This window comes from Ictidomys tridecemlineatus, chromosome 11 (genome assembly GCF_052094955.1).
Source record: "Ictidomys tridecemlineatus isolate mIctTri1 chromosome 11, mIctTri1.hap1, whole genome shotgun sequence".
In the NCBI taxonomy this organism is placed as follows: Eukaryota; Metazoa; Chordata; class Mammalia; order Rodentia; family Sciuridae; genus Ictidomys; species Ictidomys tridecemlineatus.
Genome location: NC_135487.1, coordinates 125,734,989 through 125,755,958, shown reverse-complemented (window position 1 = coordinate 125,755,958; position 20,970 = coordinate 125,734,989). Strand labels below are relative to the sequence as shown.

At 51.9% G+C, this 20,970-nt stretch overlaps 1 long non-coding RNA gene across 1 annotated transcript; it reads left to right on the top strand.

Moving 5' to 3' along the window:
* The first annotated feature begins 925 nt into the window (after positions 1 to 925).
* LOC110598753 (uncharacterized) lies at positions 926 to 20,296 on the top strand. Its single transcript, XR_005734874.2, has 4 exons — positions 926 to 3,254; positions 3,398 to 3,528; positions 15,495 to 15,565; positions 16,054 to 20,296. It is a non-coding gene; the product is annotated as an uncharacterized LOC110598753 (long non-coding RNA).
* The last annotated feature ends 674 nt before the right edge of the window (positions 20,297 to 20,970 follow it).

Sequence of the window (20,970 nt, the reverse complement as noted above, 5' to 3'; positions counted from 1 at the left end):
CAGCATCATTTTTTAATGTGTGTACTTTCCCTCAGAGTGTTGATTACAAAAAGTCGGGAACCTTGTCTGTCTGGCTCACTGCTGACACCCTAGGTATTGAGACTATTTATTGAATTAATGAACCATGGGAGAGCTGGCTGCAATGGGGCATGCCTGTAATTCCAGCAACTTGGGAGGCTGAGGAAAGAGGATTGCAAATTCAAGGCCAGTTTAGGCAACTTAGCGAGATCCTATCTCAAAATAAAAAATAAAAAGTCTGGGTTTGTAGCTCAGTGGTAGAGCACCTCTGGGTTGAATCCCCTGTACCAAAAATGAATGAATAAATAAATAACCATGGGCACAAAAGAGGGGAAATTGATTGCTGGTTCTCAACTGATAGGGGTGGGGTAGGGAGGGGAGTTTGGAATGAGCCCCAGCGAGTCAGACTTGTAGGTGAAGGGAGGACAATCACTGTTGAAGGAAGCAGGGCACAGTGGCACATGTCTGTAATCCCAGTGACTCGGGAGGCAGGAGGACCACCAGTTCAAGGCCATCCTGGGCAACTTAGCAAGACCCTATCAAATTAAAAAATAAATAAATAAATGAAGAGGATTGGGGATACAACTCAGTGGGAGAGTACTCTGGGTTTATCCCCAGGACGACGATGACATCATCATCATCATCATCATCATCATCATCATCATCATAGAAAATGTTGAAGCAAAGCCTTCCATATGGAACAGAGGATGTCAGTACAAGACTGGTTTTTGCTGTCACTAATGAAACATGAGACAATGTGCAAGAGGACTGGGAAGGAATGGGAGAGGTGGCCGTGGGGATGTGGGGACTGCTTCGGGGTGGGTCGGGGCAGGGGAGATTCCTGTGTGTTTTTAGGACTGCGTGCAACCAGGATTACACAACCTGGCCTCTGGGGTTTCCTCTCCGATGATGACGCTTTATTCTCAACTAGAATTTGTTAGGCGCTCAGGTCTGGAGGACGAGATGGTGTGTCTGGAGCAACCTCCCCACATTCCAGAGGAGCTTAGTGAGGGAAAGTGAGTTGACCAAAGACACCTGGAGAATTAGTCGCCACTCCACAGCACTTTCTATTAGACCCAGTTGCCTGAAGACTTTAAAGAAGCTGGGCGTGGTGCTGCCACCTGTAATCCCAGCTTCTCTGGAGGCTGAGGCAGGAGGATGGACAACTGAGTGAGACCCCGTCTCAAAAATAGGGCTAGGGATGTAGCTCAGTGGTAGACAGCCCTGGTACTGGGGGTGGGGGGAGTCCTCTTTTGTCCTAAAGTGAGCGCTTCTGTCTCATTTTAGGAACTTTGGCTGGAAATGGGGTGTGTTTATGCAAAGGTGAGAGGTGTCGAGGTAAAGCTGTTCCCTGGAGGAAGCAGATGGAATTCTATAGCTTGCTCTGGTGCCTGTTGGATTTGGTGGTGTTTCTAGGTCTGGAGGATCTGGGACCTCATGGTATATCTGGGATCTGGCAAGAAGAGTACAATTAAACCTACCACTGGAGACCCTCACTGTGCCTGCATAAGGGACTGAAATTGACATAGGCTGAGACCTCACACAAGGTATAGGCTCAGGGGGGCACGTTCGGGCACATTCCCTAAAGCTGTACAGCTAAGTGAAAGAGTGGGAAGCAATACTGAGTCAAGATGTAGCTGTGCTCGGTGGTGCACTCCTGTAACCCCAGTGGCTCCGGAGGCTGAGGCAGGATGATCGCGAGTTCAAAGCCAGTCTCGGCAATGGTGAGGCGCTAAGCAACTCATTGAGACCCTGCCTCTAAATAAAATACGAAATAGGGCTGGGGACGTGGCTTAGTGATTGAGTGCCCCTGAGTTCAATCCCTGGTATGCACCCTCCCCCCAAGAAAAAAAAGATTTAAAAGATTCAGCTGCAAAGGTAGGCTTGCAATACCCTTTCCCTGCTCTTTAAAAAGGAACAAAAACAGAAATGTAAACACAAAACAAAGTGGTAGCCTGGTGCAGTGGGGCACACCTATGATATCAGCATCTCAGGACACTGAGATAGGAGGATTACAAATTCAAGGCCAGTCTCAGCAATTTAGTTACACCCTAAGCAATTTAGGGAGACTCTCAAAATATAGGCTGGGGGGCGCTGGGGATGTGGCTTAGTGCTTTAGTGCTGCTGGGTTCAATCCCTGGTACAAAACAAAAACAAAACAACAACCCCAGGCCAGCCAAATACAAAAGGAAGTGGTACCTTCCCAGCCTCTCCTGGGCTAAGCCTCACTTGTGGATCCTCAGCCCTCCAGCAGCCTGCCAGTTCTGTGTGTGGAAAGCCTTACTTTTTAATTTTTTAAATTTTTTGCAGTACTGGGGATTGAACCCAGGGGAGCTCTAACACTGAGCTACATCCCCAGCCCTATTTCGTATTTTACTTTATTTTTGAGACAGGGTCTCTCTAAATTGCTGAGGCTGGCCTCAAACTGATGATCCTCCTGAATCAACCTCCTTAGTCTCTGGGATTACAATCGCGTGCTACTGCACCCAGTCCTTTCATTCCCACTCTGTCCCCTCCTCCTGGTCCTCTAGGCCCTGGGGCTCCTTCCCCCTTGTGCTGTGGATTAATCACACAAAGCTTGGTGGCCCTCTGACCACTGACTACGCAGCTTCTTCAGCCCCTGTAACCCCCCGGCGACACCCTTGCAGTGGCCTGAGAGGAGGACGAGTATTAAGAACTATAAATCAAAAAGGACCGTAACCCAATCTTGAATGGCCAGCGTGGTTTGTCTAAAGCACTTTGGGTTCCTGGAAGGGTTATAGCAGCAAAGAATTGCTGTCATCATCACCACCATCATCATCATCATCATTCTGATTATAACAATTAGGTTAATCCTCTTGGCTAATATAACTGTTCATTACAATACATGTAGGTTTTAGATCATTATTTAATAAAAGCAATATAAATAATGATGATAACATTGGAGACTCAGTCTGAAGTCAGGGTTTAGAGCCAAAGGAAATGTCCAAAGCAAATTCTTCACCCACTTAACATTGGACTTGACTTTTTTTTTTTTCAAGTGTAACTTCATCGATTCTTCACAATAATCCTCGGAGGTGGCTATTAGCTACGTTTTGCAAGCCGAGGAAATTAAGGCTCAAAGAGATTAAAAGACTTGCATAAGATCCTGGCCAAGGGGTGGAGCTGGATGGGAACAGGTCTGTCTGACTCTGAGCTGAGCTGCAATCAGTCCATCAAGGCAGAAAAGTTGAGGATGAAAATTTGGGAGCGGAGAGGTGAGGCTGGGCGGGAGGCCCTGAGCCCCTAAGGAAGCACTGCACTCCCACCCTACGATGTGAACTTACAAAATCAAAGTGCTGTGAGTAGGTGAGGTGGAGTCTCCCAGGTTCCTAAATGTCCATTTTTTTTTCCTTGCCAGAAAAATATTTCACAGAGATCCCAGGAAGTCAGAGAAGAGCCAACCAGATGGACAGAGAGGACAAGAAAGACAGGATCATACACAAATACACCTATTTAAAAAGCCAAGAGTGTTTAAGCCCAATGTTACAGGTATGCAAACAACAAACAAACAAAACCTGGTACAGAAAGTCATTTTGTGGTTAGGGGCCTTCCAAGCAGCTGGAATGAATCGACGATATAATCTGATCGATTGGACAAAACCGAGTCTTCCCAGGGACTGCTTGATTGATTCAGTGGGAAAATGGAACTGTTTATAAATACAAAGGCCGACCGTCGGGATCAGCGAGAGGGAGAGTGAACCAGAGAGGAGACAGAAATAGTGATGCAGATAAAGTCGAGTATGGCCCTGGGGGTGGGGGCTGGGTGAAAGATGAGCCCCAGGGATCAGGGTGGGAAAGAAGCCCCTCAGAGACAGCGGTGGCAGTCCCCAGGGGATATTTTATGCTTGTTAGCTTTGAACAAACTGCACAGCCCCCTCCCGTCCGCCAAATCCCCAATCTGATTAGGAGCCTCTGGTCTCTCCCCTTGATCTCGGCCCCAAGTGGAGGGTGGGGAGTCCTGGGACCTGCTTAATGCTATTAAGTAAAGCTGCTTAGGTAGGAGAGCAAGAAGAACTGGGGGCTGGGAGGGCAAAGCCGGCCACCGTACCTGGGGGAGTTTAGGGAAGGGGCAGCCTCCCCTCAGTCTCCTTTCCCTTCCTCCCTGACCAAGGGACACGCTGGCAGAGACCGGGGCACCTTGAACCTCTGCCCCTCCTGCTGGGGCTGGGAGTCAGCTCCTCCAGCAGCCTCAGCCCACCCTCTCCCCTCCTCGCCCTGAGCCGCCTCCAGGCTCCCTCTCCAGGCCCTCGCCTAGACCCAGATCTTGGCGCAGTCCCTGCTCCCAACCTGCCCCTTGCTGCTCTTGTCCCTGGTCCCTAGGGGCCATGGGATTTAAAAGGTTTGTGTGACTCCCGGGAACAGAAATCCAAACCCAGAAATCCAACCTGGGGAGCAGTCACACGGGCAGTCGAAGGTCGGGGGGAAAGTCACTAACCTCACACACACCTTAAGGGACCTCAGATTTAGGGGAATGGGACGTGAGCTACCCAGCAACAGGCTTCCCGGCTGGGACTCTGCATCTGACCCCTGCTGGTCTGTGGCATGCGGCCTTTGTCTTCTGCTCATTTGCTCCTCCATGATGCCTCTCTCCTCGTCCTTCCTGCTACTCCCCATCCTCCAAGCTTCCTTGGTCTTCCTCCTCTGCCACCATCCATTTATGGCACGTTCTCCCTCCTCCCAGTACCCGTGATTAAACTAGGGGCACTTACCACTGAGCCACATCCCCAACCCTTTTTATTTAATTTTTTAAATTTTGAGACAGGGTCTTGCTAAATTGTTGAGGCTGGCCTCAAACTTGTGATCCTCCTGCCTCAGCCTCCCAGATTACTAGGATGGGAGATGTGTGCTGTACCTTTCCCCTCTTTTCTCTCTTCCCTGTTGTGTCTTTTCCTGTCTTTCTTGGTGGCCATCTCCGTCTGGCCTCCTCTTTTCCAGGGTGATCTCTGTCTTATCACTCAGCCCTGTCTCTGTCACGGCCTCTCCTTGTCACTCTCTGTGTTCTTGCCTCCCTGTCTCTCCCCTCCTGCCCCGACTCTCACCCTTGCTTCAGAACTGGAAGCTGACTGTAGCCCCAGCTTGTGGCTCCTGGACTTTTACAGCCTCACGTCCCCACGCCCCGAATCCCTCCAGCTTCCTTCCCCAGGGACACCTGGGCATGGGTTCCCTCCAGAGCTTTCCTGTCAGCCTGCCTGGGGAGCCCCCTGGGTAAACCCCCTCTTCAGTGTCCCCACCCAAGGACAAGAAATCCCCGGCCAGGAGCTGAGGTGGCCGGGAGCCAGGCTGGGAGAGAGGAAGTGAAAGTGCCTACCCAAGAGCTGGGCCGGGTGGGACGGCCCACTGGCCTGGGGCTAAAGGACAGGGACCACAAAAATGGGGCCGTGACATCAGCAGTGGGCACCAGAGGTGGCCTCGATAGCTGGGAGCCTTTGACAGACAGCTCTGACTCAACCCCGATCCTCAGCCCCCAGACTTCTCCCAAATGCCAGGCCCAACCACAGGCTCCATCCACAGGTCCTGGTCCCTGTGCCCTCTGGGGCCCACTGCCCTTGGGCAGAGCCAGAAAAGGGAGGGCAGGGGCACCCACAGTCTTTCTGCTGGGAAGGGGTGGGGAGAAGGCAGGACTCCCCCTCCGGGCCCCCAGCCTGCCTCTGCGCTCGCCGTCCCAGGGCTCTGGAGCCAGTGAGGGCGAGGACTCGCTCTCAGACCTCTGGCTTCTTGGTTCTAGTTCTTTGGGAAGAACCAGGAGTCTGGGAAGGGAGGAGGCCGGTGGGGCAGCACCCCTCACCCCACCAGAGGCCTCCATTGGAGTCACCCTGCCTGGCCCAGGAGGGCACATGACCCTCCTCCTTGTACCCTTGTGCCCACCGCTGCTTCTCAGGTCCCCACGTTGTGATGCCCACAGCTTCACCTGCCTCCCTCTGCCCAGTAGAAAGAGCTGATTGCCAGCCCTGACTTCAGACCCACTGGGGTGGCAGCGCTGGCGCCGGGGCGCATATGGCAGGTCAGGGAGGTGCCAAGGCCATCATGCACCTCAGCCCCAGAGTCCAGCTCGACCCTGCAGACCAGGAGTGGGCTGTCCGGAGAGCTGTGCCAACCTGGGCAGAGGTGCCTGCTGGGTCTGCTGCCCTACAGACGCTCTCCTGCAGGTGCCCAGGTTGGCACTGCATGTCCCACACCTGGATGGGGAAGTCCCGCCACCTCTCAGGAGGCTTCACTGCCTCTCCACCTCCTGAAGCTTCCCTTTCCCAACTGCCCACAACTGGCTCCACAGGGGGTGGAGGTGGGAGCACAGAGACCGTCCCTCGGTGCCAGTCCCTTACCGAGGTGCAGCAGCCAAGTCCCCGCGCGCAGCGCAGCGCAGCGCAGCTAGCTCCTCTGGCGCACTCCTCGCCCAGCGACGACCCCGCGCTCATCACGCTCATCACAGCGTTAGGGTTACTTAAAATGAGAGCGGGATCTCCAAGCTCCCAGGGGAGCTGCTGTGGTTTTCAGACAATAGCATTAACCCTTCGGGGGCCAGCGGCACCACCGGCCTGCGCCCCCTCCCGTGCGCCTCCACCCGTGGGGGTGGGGTGGGAGGAGTGTCTTTCTCTGAGTCCTTTGCATCCAGAGCCTCTTCTGGAGCAGATGGCTCCTACAGTGTTTGGCCAAGAGGAAGACTGGTGAGGGACCACCTCTTCTTCAACTCTTGGAAGTAATGCAGACCTGTCCTTCCAGCTGTCTACCTTTTGCTCTGTCAACCCTTCTCTCTGTTGGAGATACAGACCAGACCTGGAAAACAACCAGCCTTCACAACCTCTGACTTCACCCCACCACATCTGGCTTCTCCCTCTAAGTCCTAGACTCCCAGCTTTGCTCACATATTGGTTCTGGATCTTTACAATTTATAACTTTTCTTCTTGGTCTCAAACAAATACCAACAGTTCACTCAATCTCTTTTTCTAAGGATTTTTATGCACTTATTCTACCTATTCTCTTGGAGTTTTAGGAAATAATTTTCTTTTTACTTTTTCTTTTTCTTTAGCAGTACTGGGAATTGAATCCTGGATCTTGCACATACTAGGCAACTGCTCCACTGAGTTACACCCCAACCCTTTTAAAATTTCTATTTTGAGACAGGATCTTGCTAAATCACTGAGGCTGGCTGGCCTCAAACTTGCCATCCTCCTGCCTCAGCCTGCTGAGTTGCTGGGATTACAGGTGTGTGCCACTATGCCTGGTGTCTTTTCCTTTTTCTTATGAATTCAACTTGAAGTTAGACAGCAGGAAGAACTTCCAACCGAGCAATAAGCCAGCTAGGAGAATGAGAATGTGGCTACAGGGGCATCAGATAGCCTGCTAAAGAACAAGATAAGAGGTAGGATTCCAGGATATCCTGGAGAGGGAATGGAGGACTTAGGTAACTGAACTCAAGACAGGTTTTTCAGGAGAAACTGGAGGAGGGTAGATGCCAAAGACAGAGCCTCTCTCTTTAAAGTTCTGGGGACCAAGTCACCCTGGAGCCTGCCAGACCTGTGTGCAATCTTCCGACAACTCACAGGGAGGAGAAGATTGATGGATGTCATTGGGGGAATCAATATGATTTTCTTTTTTCTCCCCTGACTCTGAGAGGCCGAGTTTCCCACCGCTCCCCCTCCCCACTCATTACCAGCCCCTCCCAGCCCTGAGCTGATCGAGATGGGAATGGAGGGCCATGGAATTAAATTCTGGGGGTTGTTTTCTGGTTAAATCAACCGAAGCTAACATGATGGAAAGGTGAGAGAGAGGCTGATTGATGGAAGAGATGGAGCTGGGGGCCATGGAGAGGGTCCTCATGGCGCAGGGGCGGGGGCTGGGGCTGCAAATGGAGGGTTGGCATGGAACACGGTGCCAGGGAGCTGGGTGGAGGGGGAGAGAGGATGTTGGCAAGGACTAGGCCGACTTGGTTTCCCCCGAAGAAAGCCACTAGCAGAAAGACAGCCCCAAATAAGAGGCTAGCTTGCAGTGTCCCGGGTGCTTCTCTTAGGTGCCTTGGTATTTCCTTGTCTGGAGAGCCTGTCTGCCTCTTGCTCACTGTCACCCTATCCTAGCTTGTAGACTTGAGTTTCAGAGCTGGGGGCGATGGTGCACGCCTGGCCTGTAATTCCAGCCACTTGGGAGGCTGAGGCAGGAGGATTGCAGGTCCGAAGCCAGCCTCAGCAAGTTAGTGAGGCTGTAAGCAACCTAGTGAGACCTGTCTCTAAATAAAAAATAAAAAGGGCTGGGGATGTGGCTCAGTGGTAAAGCCCCTCTGGGTTCAATCACGGGTACCAAATACAAAATAAAATAAATCCGGAGGCAGGAGGATCACGAGTTCAAAGTCAGCCTCAGCAAAGCGAGGCACTAAGCAACTCAGTGAGACCCTGTCTCTAAATAAAATACAAACAGGGCTGGGGATGTGGCTGTCAGTGCCCCCGAGTTCAATCCCCAGTACCAAAAACAAAACAAAATAAAAGCAAATAGCTGTGGATGTGGCTCATGGTAGAGCACTTACCGTCATGGGCACGGCCCTGGGTTTGATCCTCAGCACTGCAAAAGATCAAAAAAGAAAGAGAAAGAAATTAAAAGCAAATGCCCTGCTTGGCGCAATGGCGCAGGCCTGTGATCCGTGGCTGGGGAGGCTGAGGCAGGAGTGAGTTCAAAGCCAGCCTCAGGAAAAGTGAGGCGGGGCTGGGGATGTGGCTCAAGTGGTAGCGCGCTCGCCTGGCATGCGTGCGGCCCAGATTCGATCCTCAGCACCACATACCAGCAAAGATGTTGTGTCCGCCGAAAACTGAAAAATAAAAATTAAAAAAATTCTCTCTCTCTTAAAAAAAAAAAAAAAGGAAAAGTGAGGCACTAAGCAGCTCAGTGAGACCCTGTCTCTAATAAAATACAAAATAGGGTGTGGATGTGCCCCTGAGTTGGATCCCTGGTGCCCTAGCACCCTTAGGGTGGTGGAGGTTGGGATCTACAGACCCCTTCTAAATGACAGCAGCTCTGTGCGCATCGCCGCCTTGCACGGTGTCCCCCAGCGTCTCTAAGTTAGGAAACCCAAAGGCACCCCAGCCTCTGACACCTCCTATGCCCCATCCACTCCAAGGGCCTTCAAAACCCCAGTGCAGCCAGGCGCCGTGGTTCATGCTGTGACCCCCAGCCCTGGGGGAGGCAGAGGCAGGAGGAGAACAGGAAGATGGCGGGCAATTTAGTGATTCCTTGTCCCTAAAAAAAAGGATTCGGGCTGTAGTTTGGTGGTCGAGCACTGAGAGGCCTGGGGTTCAGTCCTTGGTGCAGCAAAAGCAGAACAAGACCAGCAGAACCTGACTCCATGCCCACTAGCTGTCCCCAAGGAGCTTCCTTCACTCCCCTGACACAGCGCCAGAGCAGGCTCTAGCCAAGAGGGTGCAAATGGAGAACTTCTGGGGCAGGAGTCAGCCTTTGCCACTTTGGGGATGTTTCTCAGCACCCACTTGGGTCAAGAAGGGACCAAAAGATCGGGAACAGCCCCTTCTCATCGGCTCTGCTGTGGCCTCCAGGGCTTAGCAAACAAGAGGTCCAGGCAAGCCCCAGGCTTCTCCCAGGGAAAACCAAAGGAGGATCTGTGTGAGCCCGCCATTCGCCAGTTAGTGCCCACACTCAGGGAAGAGCAGCAGAGGCTGGGTCAGAGCCTGTCGGCTTTGCATGAGGGTTCACCACCCTGGATGGCTGACGTTAAAATGGGCGGACCTACAGGAATAGCGGCTCATGCCTGTAATCCCAGAGACTCAGGGAGCTAGGCAGGAAGATCGCAAGTTCAAGGCCAGCCTCAGCAACTTAGTGAGACCCTGCCTGCTGGAGATTCAATCCTCAGTGTGTGTACACATATGCACGCACACACACACACACACACACACACACGCACATACACGGTGGGACCTGAAGTCTAGGGTGGGCTCAGATCTTGGGGAGAGCTGCACAGGGGTGGGGTAGATAGAGTGGGGGTGATGCCCTCTTTACCCCTGACATAGAATAAGAAGGAGCCAGGAAAACGAGGCTCATCTCTCCCTCTCTAGCTGGCCAGGGGTCATGGCCACCAGTGGTGTGAAGTTTGGGGGACCTGACCAGTTTCCGGAAGGCCTGACCAGTCCAATTGTGGCAGATTGTTTATTTATTTAATTATTTTTGCAGTACTGGGGACTGCACCAGGGGCATCTTGCCGCTGAGTTACATCCCCAGCCCTTTTTATTTTTTATTTTGAGTCAGGGCCTCACTAAGTTGCTGAGTCTGGCCTTGAACTGGATCCTCCTGCCTCAGCCTCCTGGAGTACTGGGATTACAGATGTGTGCCGCTGTGCCTGACCCAAAGGCCTGTTTATAACCTGGCCTTACCAGCTGCTGAGGAAAAGGGGCCTTGTATCCCAGACAGGATGGGCCCCTTTCAGAGTGGGGAGGGGAGTGGGGGTGACCCCACTAGATGGGGGGTGCTGCCCCTGAATAGAGGGATAAGGTCTCTAGGTGGCCAGAGAGGGGAAATAGAAAGGAGGTGCCAGGCAAACACTGGGAGGAAGAGGAAATCCGACTTGAGACAAAGAACGGGGAGAAGGAGTCGAGGAGGCCACCCCAGGAGGATGGGGAGAGGATGGGGAGAGGATGGGGAGGACGCAGCCGTGGCCAAGGCCGCCCTGGAAGCCGCCTCCGGAAGCAGGTCGGGAGGCTGGGGGAGGGGAGGCTACGGTGTGGAGCCCGTGGCTGTGGTGTCGTGGAGACTCTTCATGTCCCATTAGCGGCAATGGAAGGTGACATGCGGGGATCGATACCAATCGAGGCAACAGACTCCTAGTAATAAACCCATTTCGCTCACACTTCTCCGCCCCTCCCGCCCGGCCCACGAGGGGAGCGAGGCCCCGGCCACCGCCTGTCCGCTGTCCGCTGTCAGGACAGTCCCAGGACCTGGGCAGGGCCCGCGGGGGGCGGAGTCGGGCGGCGGGTGGACGGCCCCCTGCCTGGCTCTCCCGGATGGGGCTGCTGCCTGTGGCCTGGGATCTCCAGCCCTTTGTCCTCGCCCCAAACCCTAAGGGTGTTCCCAAGTCCCCAGCGGGACAGGGAGGAGCCCTGGAGCTTTGATCAGCTCCCACCTGGGTGCCTGGGTGCCGAGAAGGCATCTTTGTGCTCCTGGCTCCAGGATGACACTGTTTGTGTCTCCGTGGGCGTCTGAATGTGTATCTGTCTCTGCTCGTGGGTGTGCATGGAGCATCTCTGAGGATTGGCGCAGCCAGTGCACATTTTTCTGTGCCTGTGACTGTGTTTTCCTGCGTAGGAGTGTGTGTGTCAGGTTTTGTGTTTCCAGTGCGTGATGTGAGGGGACTGTGTGTGCCCACAGGTCCACGCGGACCTCTCTCTGGTGACGTGGGTGTGTGAGCCTGGGTGTGCATGTGCATGTGAGGGTGCACGATTCTGTGGGTGTCTGCTCTGGGTGTGTGCTTTCTTGGGAGGCTGCCCGTGGGTGTCTGTGTGTGCGCCACTGCGCCTGGCTTTGTCTCCCTCTTCACATAGGAGCTGCTAAAAGGAGGGAGAAGGTTGGGGAGCGGAGAGTCAGAGAAGATGGGAAGATCAAGGCATTGACATGGAAGAGAACCCTGGGCTGGGGAAAGACCTTGGGAGCAGTGGGAGGATTGCTAGCTAGATTAAAGGAGGAACTTCCCTAGAGCACAGAGGGAGGACTCTGGAAGCTAATAAAGAAAGAAGAAGGGATGGGTTGTTCCTGCTTTGGAAAACCCTAGAGACTTCTGCTGGCTCCTGTGGGAAGAAGGGCAGAGAGAGTTGCCTACTTGCTCAGGGCCGATGGGTACACACATATAGAGGACGCAGGGGGGCTCCCCTCTCGTGTCCATCCTATGCTGTGCTCTCTGCCTCCTTCAGCAAGGGCACTTCTTTAGTGCCAAGGGTGCGATGCTGGCTTTAAGTCATCCCCTCTCTTACCTGGTAGACTCCATTCCTCCAGGGGGACAGGGTGGGGCCTGGGATGCTCCTGGGTAATGAGCATGGACTTGGGGGGGGGGCAGGTCAGGAGGCTTTGGGGAGAGAGAGTTGGGTTATAATCTCCTGGAGTCTTGAAACTCCAAGAGAAGGCCAGGCGCAGTGGCCTGCATTTGTAATCCCAGCTGCGTGGGAGGCTGAGGCAGGAGGATCTCAAGTTGGAGGCCCAGCTTGGCAGGGACTCCTTTGTTTGGGTGGGGAATGGTAGGGTACTAGGGACACAGAGTGTGGGCTAGACGAAAGGACATGGCTCTTGGTGGGTACCTGCTCTTCACTGCCCCTGGGCTGGGGCCCTGCTATCCTGGCGTCAGGGTGGTTCCGTCTGAGAATGACCATTTCGGAATGTATCCTACGGTCTTCTGAGCTGTGGCCAGTGAGCTCTCCCAGGGCTGAGCTCTTGAAGATGGAGAGAACTGACTCCTGTCAGGGTCCCCTGCCGCTCGCTTTTCCTTTGGGCTTAGTCTGTCTCCTGTTTATTTTGGTACTGAAGATCCAACTTGGGGTTGCCTTACCCCACGCGACACTCTCAGCCCTTTCTATTTTTTTTTTTAATTTTTATTTTTAGAGGGGCTGGGGATGTGGCTCAAGCGGTAGCGCGCTCGCCTGGCATGCGTGAGGCCCGGGTTCGATCCTCAGCACCACATACCAACAAAGATGTTGTGTCCGCCGAGAACTAAAAAAAAAAAAAAAAAAAAAAAAAAATTAAAAAAAATTCTCTCTCTCTCACTCTCACTCTTTCTTTAAAAATATATATATGTTTTTAGACACGGTCTCACTAATTTGCTGAGGCTCGCCTCAAATTTGCCATCTTCCTGCCTCAACCCCCCAAGTCACTGGGACTAGGGCACGTGCCACTGTGACTGCATCTTTTTCTATCTTTTGTGTGGGTTCTTGCCTGATCTTAGGCGGGTCTTTTCCCTCACACTGGGGACTTCGGGGAGCCAGGAGCCAGATTGGGGGTTCCTTTGACCTGGGGGCTCTGTGGGGAGGGGCTGAGTGTCCTTCCCTAATTCCCATTTCTCTACCTGGAGCCCAGGTGTGCTGCCCCAGCACTAGAGGGTGGGGGTTAGGCCACTAGGACTTGTGGGGAGTGACAGGGAAGGGGGAATGGGAGGAGAGTGAGGGGGCCAGCCGCCTTCACCGTTTAAAAGGCACTGGAAGAGCAGTAAGAGGGACAATCGCAAGGCTCCGAAGGCCTACAGGAGGGACGCCCAGGCCAGGCATGGTGGCTCACGCCTGTATCCCAGCCACTCGGGAAGCTGAGGCAAGAGGTTCGCAAGTTCAAAGCCAGCCTCAGTAACTTAGTGAGGCCCTGAGCAACTCAGTCTCAAAATAAAATATGTACCAAAAAAAAAAAAAAAAAAAAAAGGGCTAGGGATGCGGCTCAGTGGTTAAGCACTCTTGGATTCAATCCCTGGTACCAAAAAAAAAAAAAAAAAAAAAAGGGGTGGGGGTACAAAAAAAGAGGTGCACCCAGAGCCTGGTGTAGTAATTGGGGGCTCAAGGCTTGCAGTTCAGGAAGCAGGAAGGGTGAGGTGGTCAGCAGAGGCAGACGGAGGCTGAGGCTCTCATTTTCTGAAGTTTGGGGTCACCCAGGGGCTCTAGTTCCCCTCCTTTCATTTATTTATTTATTTTTTTGACCTGTGAGCATCTGGGATGGGTGCGTATTTCCACCACCTGGATCCAGGAAGGATTTCTCGGAAAAGGAGAATTCAGAGGCTCCAAGTTAAGGCTAGAGTCCCTCTGCCTCCATTCCGCCCCTTCCTCAGCCCCAAACACCCAGGCAGCCTAACCAAACTTTATATATAGATGCTGTGTTAAGGAGCCCTGTGTCAGGTTGATAGGAAAAAACAAGAGGGAGAGAGAAGGGGAGCCAGGAGAATGCAGAGCTCAAATGAGAACCGAGATAAAGCAATTACCTGATCAATACGGGTGAAATTGAGTAATCTAGCGGATCAATACCATGGGCAGGAGGCTGGGGGTGCGCCCTGCTCAGCCTGCTCCCCTGCTCACGGGGCTCCCCCCTCCGCTGCTCACCCCCTCCCTTGGGGATTTATCTCTGACTCTGCCTCCCAGCCTTGCACTCTGGCCCCCAAAAGTCTCACCGTTGCCCCGATAGCCCCAACCTGTGCTTAGGTGCCCCTCCCCCAGGCTTCCTCGCCACCTCCGCTCCCCCACTCACTCCCTCCTTCCTTCACAAACTGATCCCACTCTCGGCTGCCCTTATGGGCCGATGTCTCCCCCTCTCCGTGTCCCTCTTGCCTGTCATACTGGGGGGACAGCTCAACCCAGCTGGGTGGCAGGAACTAGGTTTGCAGGCATCTAGTCCTCCCCTACCGGCGGCATTTCACTAATTGGTAAGACGAGTTATTCTACTTCTGGGGCACTGGTTATCCGCAAGCCCTGGCTAACCTGGGGTCTGAGGATGGGGAGGAGGCCACGAGGTGCTGGTGCCAAGGGTGAAGGGCACTAGTCCATCTGGGGACTGCGTGCATGTTGGAGATGACCTGAGGGTTGTATTTTTAGGAGAATTTCCCCAGGAGTGTGGGAAACTTGAGTTCCTGCAGGCCCCAGGCCCAGGTCAGCCTTGACAATTCTTGTCTGTACTGGGGATGGAGCCCAAGGGCTCTCTCCCACTCAGCTACACCCTCAGCCCTGTTTTTATTTTGGGATGGAACTTGCTAATTACCCACGCTGGCCTTAAACTTGCCATCTTCTCGCCTCAGCCTCCCTAGTCACTGGGATTACAGATGTGTGCTACCACCTGGGTAACACTGAGAATTCTGTGGCAACCTGAAAAGTTACAGCCACCCTGAGGATAGAGAGAAGGAATGGCACTGTGGAAAGAGTACTGGGCCGAGCGTGGTGGTGCACACCCATAATCCCAGTGACTGGGAGGCTGAGGCAGGAGGATCACGAGTTCAAAGCCAGCCTCAGCAATTTAGCAGGGACCTAAGCAACGCAGTGGGATCCTGTCTCTAAATACAGTATAAAAAAGGGCTGGGGGTGTGGCTCCATGGTTAAGTGCCCGTCCCATTCCCAAAAAAAGCACTGGGCTGAGTGGGAGGCAGAGCCTCCTGATTTGTCCTGTCTGCTGGACTGGAAGCGCCTGACTAGTCAAGACTGCTCATCTGACTTTGTAATGACAGGGCAGGGCCTGGCTGAATAAATGCGTGACTGTTGTCACCTTGTATTTCAGTTCATTATGTCGGTTTGTTCCCCACCAAACACACTGTGAGCCCTTGAAGGACAGGGACTCCCATGACATGGCCAACGTCAGCCAATGGCTGTTTCATGACTGGCTGACTCGATGGATGGGTGACTGTTCTTCTCTGGCCCTGAGGTTGTTCTAGAGGAGCTCCAACTGGCGACAAACCCACAAGGTTCCCTTAGAGAAATCTGGGGTCTCTTTAAAAGCAAGTCAATCCCTACCCTCCCTTTCCAGGCCATGTGTGTCACCAGAGAGGCCAGGAGGTGTTTGAAGAAAAACATGGACTTTGGAACCAGAAGCTCAGGGTGAGTCCTGTCTGGGTTACTCACTGTGTTGACCTTGGGCAGTTCACTTAACTTCCTTGACCTCTGTTTCCTTCATCTGCAAAATGGGGGTAGTAACGGCATCTTCCGTAGAAGATAATTTTGTGAATGGAGGAAGTTAATGCAATTTATGTGAGAAGAAGCTAGAAATGTTCATTTTTCTTTATAGCAGGGAGTAGGAGGTCTGGCCCCCATGGGGCAGGTGAAGATTTCCTTCAGCTGGGCCACCAGTGGGAGAACAAGTTTCCTCCATCTGTGATGTTCTGGAAATAGATTGTCTACCCCGTGCCTCTTTCTCAGCCCCTTCCCTGCCATGTTGGTTACTGAGGAGGCAAAAGTAATACAAAGAAGACACTTAAATCTCAAGACCCTCTGGGGATTGTGACTGGGCCTCCTATCCCCTCACCTGTTTATGCTTCTAGAACTTGAGGAATCCAGGCAAAAAACAGAAGATGGTCTTTCCTTTGCAGGTGGGGGTACCAGGGATCAAACCAACGAGGACTGTACCACTGAGCTACACCCCCAAGACAAGTTCTCGCTGCTAAATTGCTAATTCAGCAGTCCTCCTGCCTCAGCCTCCCGAGTCGCTGGGATTACAGGTGTGCACCAACCATACAGGTCAGAAGTCTTGATGACACACTGGAACACAGGGTCCGTCTTTTGCAGCTGGAATCTGGCCAAGGCTGACCTCTGCCCCTGTAGAGGGTCCTCTCATCCTCCCTTTCCTGGTGAGACCCTGCAGGACTCCAGGTGAGAGACTGGAGACTTCCTCCTTCACAGAACCGTAGCTCTTCTGAACTAGTCTTTGGGCTGAAGGTGGACTGATGTCAGTGACCCCACAGACTAAGAGGGACGGAGCCTGTTAGTGCTTGGCCTCAGACTTCACTTCCCCTTTCTGGGCTGCATCCTCTGGAGTGAGTGCTCCCTCTCCATTGTCTGCCCAACCTGATCCCCAGATCCTGGACCTGGGAGGGAACTAACAGATAACAGGGTAGGGGTGGCTGGCCTCAGGGGAGCTCCTCTGCATTCTGGAATGCTTTGATCTTTGTTCCTCAGGCCAGTCTCTGGAGCCTGTTCAGAGCTCAGGGCTCCCCCAGGGGCTTGCTTTCCCCTCCGGTTGGGTTCTTGCCAAGTCTCCACACTTGTGGCAGGACACCTGGAAAAACACCTCAGGTTGGCCTCCCACCAACCCCTGTTTTGCGTGTCCGATTCTTGGATGCTGAGAGGAAAGTGTGTCTTCAGGGAGGAAAGTTTGCTGGCCTTGGTTTGAATCTCTAGGTGGTCACCCTCTCTGGGCCTCACTTTTGTAAAAACAGCTCTAGAAAAAATTGTGAAGCACAAAGTCACACAGAGGACAGGAACCTGATGATAGGGGGATCTCAATCTCACCTAAGCATCTTGGCCACTCATTAAAGAAAGATTTTGCCTACTGCTTTATGCGCATGCATTTAATCCTTACAAATAGGGAAACTGAAGCTCAGAGAAGTTCCTTAAACTGTTCAAGGTCTTGGAGTCAGTTAACTGGCAGGGGTGGGACCTGGGAGTAGAGCTGGTTACAGATTATCTCCCTCCGATCTTCCTCCAGGAGTGGGAGTCAACGTGACTCTGAGGAACCGAACCTGACAGGAGGGGCCTGTCTGAGACCAGAGGCTTTCCCGGGGACTCCTACCCACTTTTTTTTTTTTTTTTTTGCAGAAGGGGTAGAATGTGAAGCTGGAACTGTGTGTGACTCCCAGACGGGGCGCGGGAAGGGAGAAGCCCAGGTGGGGCTGTGCAGAACTAGAAGTGTCTGGGAGACTGGGAGGCAGGGGGCACCTTCAGGGCCAGGGCTCTCTGCTTTCAGTTCCTATTTTTCTTGCCCACATTCTACTTGGGCAAATAAGAACATGTCCTGTATGTCACTGGAGGAGAGGCAAGTCTGAAGGAAGCAGGAAGTTGAGTTGCAGAGGGGAAGGAGACGGAGAAGTCACTGCAGGAGCAGGGGAGGCAGCAAAGGCTGTGCTGGGAAAGGCCCCTTCCCCCACAACAAGCTCAGCTTCTCTGCCAGGTGGCCCTCCTCTGGGGCCTACAAGCCAGACCCTCCATGTATCACTCTCCCCTTATCCCTTTGCCTGTCCTCATGTTCCAAACCTGTGTTTTCTGTCCCCATAGTCAGACATCCCTCATGTTTCTTGTTATTCGTTTAATCCACATTTGTCCAGCACCTTCGATCCTGGGCAGTGTGGTAGGCAGTGGAGAAAGGGAGATGAACTGAGCCCTGCCTGTGCTGGCCCTTGGCTTCGTGGCTGTTGGGTAAGAAGCAGACCAGTCAGCAATGACAAGAAGTGTGGAAAGGGTGACATTAGGTCAGTGTCCTACAGGAAAGGACCCTGAAGGCAGTGACACACGAGTTGAACTCTGGAGAAGATACAGTTGATTGGAAGTAGAGGAGTGTTCTGGTAGGTGGGGCAGACACATCAGTGGTTCAGCATGGCTGAGGCCTTGTAGCAGTGTGGTTAAAAGCACAGGCACTGGGCACTTGGGTCACATTGGCTCACTTTTTTGAGACTCAGGGTTCCCCTCAGTAGAGCAGGGATGACCGGCACCTACCCAGAGGGTCGTCCTGAGGATTGAGTTCATACGACTAAGCAGACCGAAGAAAACCAGCACGTCGTAAGTGCTCTGAATGCCTTGCTGTTCTGGTTGCAGCTTAGGTAGGGCCCGGGAGTGCGGGCAGGCCTCTGTGGTGAAGGACGAGGCTGCAAGGGCCAGATTATTAGAGGCCTTCCAAGCAAGGCTGCATCAGAGGAAACGGGGAGCCACGGGAGGCTTTATTCCCTAGTAATAGCCTTAACCCACGACTAAGGCTGGGCGGCCTCATCCTCCCTCCTTCTCCTCTGTTCCCAGACCCATGGTGTTCTCACCTCCAGGCTCGGTCTCCTCCTCAGTCTCTCCTCTTTGTGAAAAATTCAGTACTTACCATCCAATTCTGAGCACTGAGAGGTCAACTTAGGCTGGCAAAGCCTGTTGCTTAGAATCCGCATCTCAAAACTCTGTTCAAGTCTGTTCCTAAAACAAAACAAGCCTTTCTTTCCCTTTAACAATGACAGAAGCAAGAGGGACTTAACTGAACCTGTTCCAGCTTCCTGACCTGAGTTACTCTAGGCAGTCCACCAGGGAGCCTGTCGTTTTGTCCCCCTCCTACCCCCACTTCCAATGGGCTGAGTCTTCCTGAACAGATATTGCTCTGAAGGGTAGTTTCTCTGATGGCCTTCCGTGCATGCCCCTCATCGGCCTGGTCCAAACTCTTGTAAAGCACCCAGGATGGTTATTGCCAGAAGAAAAAAAAATGCAAAATGTAGGATCTTCTAAGATCCTTCCTAATCCACTTGCCTCTTCACCTGCACCCTTACCACTCAGTCACACCCTTCTACAACTCCTACCTTTTAGTAGAAGCCAAACTTAACACCTGGCATGTTGGGATCCTCAAAAAGTCATCTTGCCTTTCTCCCATGGGTAAAATGAGATTCCTGTTGGCACCCTTTCCCTTGAAGTGTGTTATATGATGTTCAAAACCCACAAAGACTCCCTTCTTCCCCTTGGACTCTTGTTGTACTAGGAAATACTGTTTCCCTGGCACAGGCACATCCTGAATTTAAAGACAAGAAAACCAACCATGAAACGATCTTTATTGAGAGCCACATACCATAACGTCCTTCCAGAGTGATTTTACTTCAGTAGTTTCTGTTAGAAGTCCAGAATGTTTTCATTGCCCCAAAATGAATTGCCTGGGCACCACCAATCTCTGTCTGGTCCCTCTGGATCTGCCTCTCCTGGAAATCTCACATACATGGTGTCACGCGGTCTGTGGCCTTCTGTGCCTGCCTCTGCTATGTACTCGGATGGACCCTGAAAACAATCTCCAGACAGGAACTCCCCTCGGGGTCCCTGGCTTCAGTTTCCTGTATCGGGCAGCAGCCACCCACTCAAGGAAAATGACAAGCTCCACCACAGTTGAGAGCTATTCCTCCCCATGTGGGTGCCCAGGCAGAAGAAGAAAAAATTGTGCAGGGTTAAAGATTTAGCTCAGAGGCGCAGCGCTTGCCTACTGCCTATTGCCTAGCATGAGCAAGGCCCTGGGTTCCGGTCTCAGCCTGGGGGGAAAAGGACTAAAAAAGACAAAAAAAAAGTGTGGACTGGGGGAGCTGGTGCGGACCCTGCAAATCCTTTGGCCACAGAGAATAATGAACAACAAAATCAGCACTCCACAAACATTACTTAAAAGTACTTTTTTTTTTTATTTAACTTTAATTTCTGAGGTAAAATACTTTTTTCTTTCAACTTCCATAACAAAATACAGAGCTATCAGATACCCCTGGAAAAAATATGTATATTATACATATATTTCTATAACATTACATCATATATATATAATATATATGCAAAAATTTGAAGACTTTATAGAAAGCGGAACATCTAAAAGGCACTGCACAATGGAGTTAAGATTACTTACATTTTATGTACATATACACACTTTATTCTGCGTAAGCGGATAACTAGTGAAGTTATCTTTCACACGTGAATGTCTCATCCACAAATCCCTGCATCACAATTTTATAACTCAAAGAATGCCTAAATATTTCAAAACAAATTAACTGGTTAACTTCTTCCCTGCCCCAAGAAGAAACTAAAAATGGAACAGTTCTTTAAAAAACTCAAAGTTTTCTTTCAAAACACATAAATATGTATGTTCCATTACTGTTTACAAAACAAAAAGCACAACATAATTATGGAATAAATAAATGACAAGGGATAAACAGCCAACTGACTCTAACCACTTGGTGAGAAGTGATATACCTCAACTATTTTTTTAATGCTTCTAAAAGTTTCTTGGCCCATGGGTCGCTAGGATGCAATAGTTTCCCTATATTAGTGAGGTGGGTTTAATGCAGCGCAGCTTGGTAATTTGGGTGGAGGGACTTGGTGAATGGTTTATAGTTCACCTCTATCCTTCTTCAGGAAAAAAGGTGAGCTCAGCAAGGCTGGGTGCCCTTAAAAGATCTCTACTGTTTTCTATAGCTACAAAAGCAATCTGTTTACATGAATAAGTTCTTGATTAATGAAATTTCATTATGTTTACAAAGTTTTAAACATTTGGCACAGCAAAACTTGGAAAAAATGGGAGACACGATATAGGTCCGGTTTTTGTCTCCCCTTCTTCCACATGCTGCTGGACAGTGATGAGATGCTCATGGAAGAGAAAGGCCTGGCTTTGTACCAGGTTGGTGACAGGAGCTGCTAGGAGTACGCTGAGGAGGAGAAAAAACTCTCACTCCTCTGCTCCAGGAAATATCAACAATCTCTACATTCCCTGGTCCACTTCCTGAGCAAGCCCAAGTTCGGCTCTA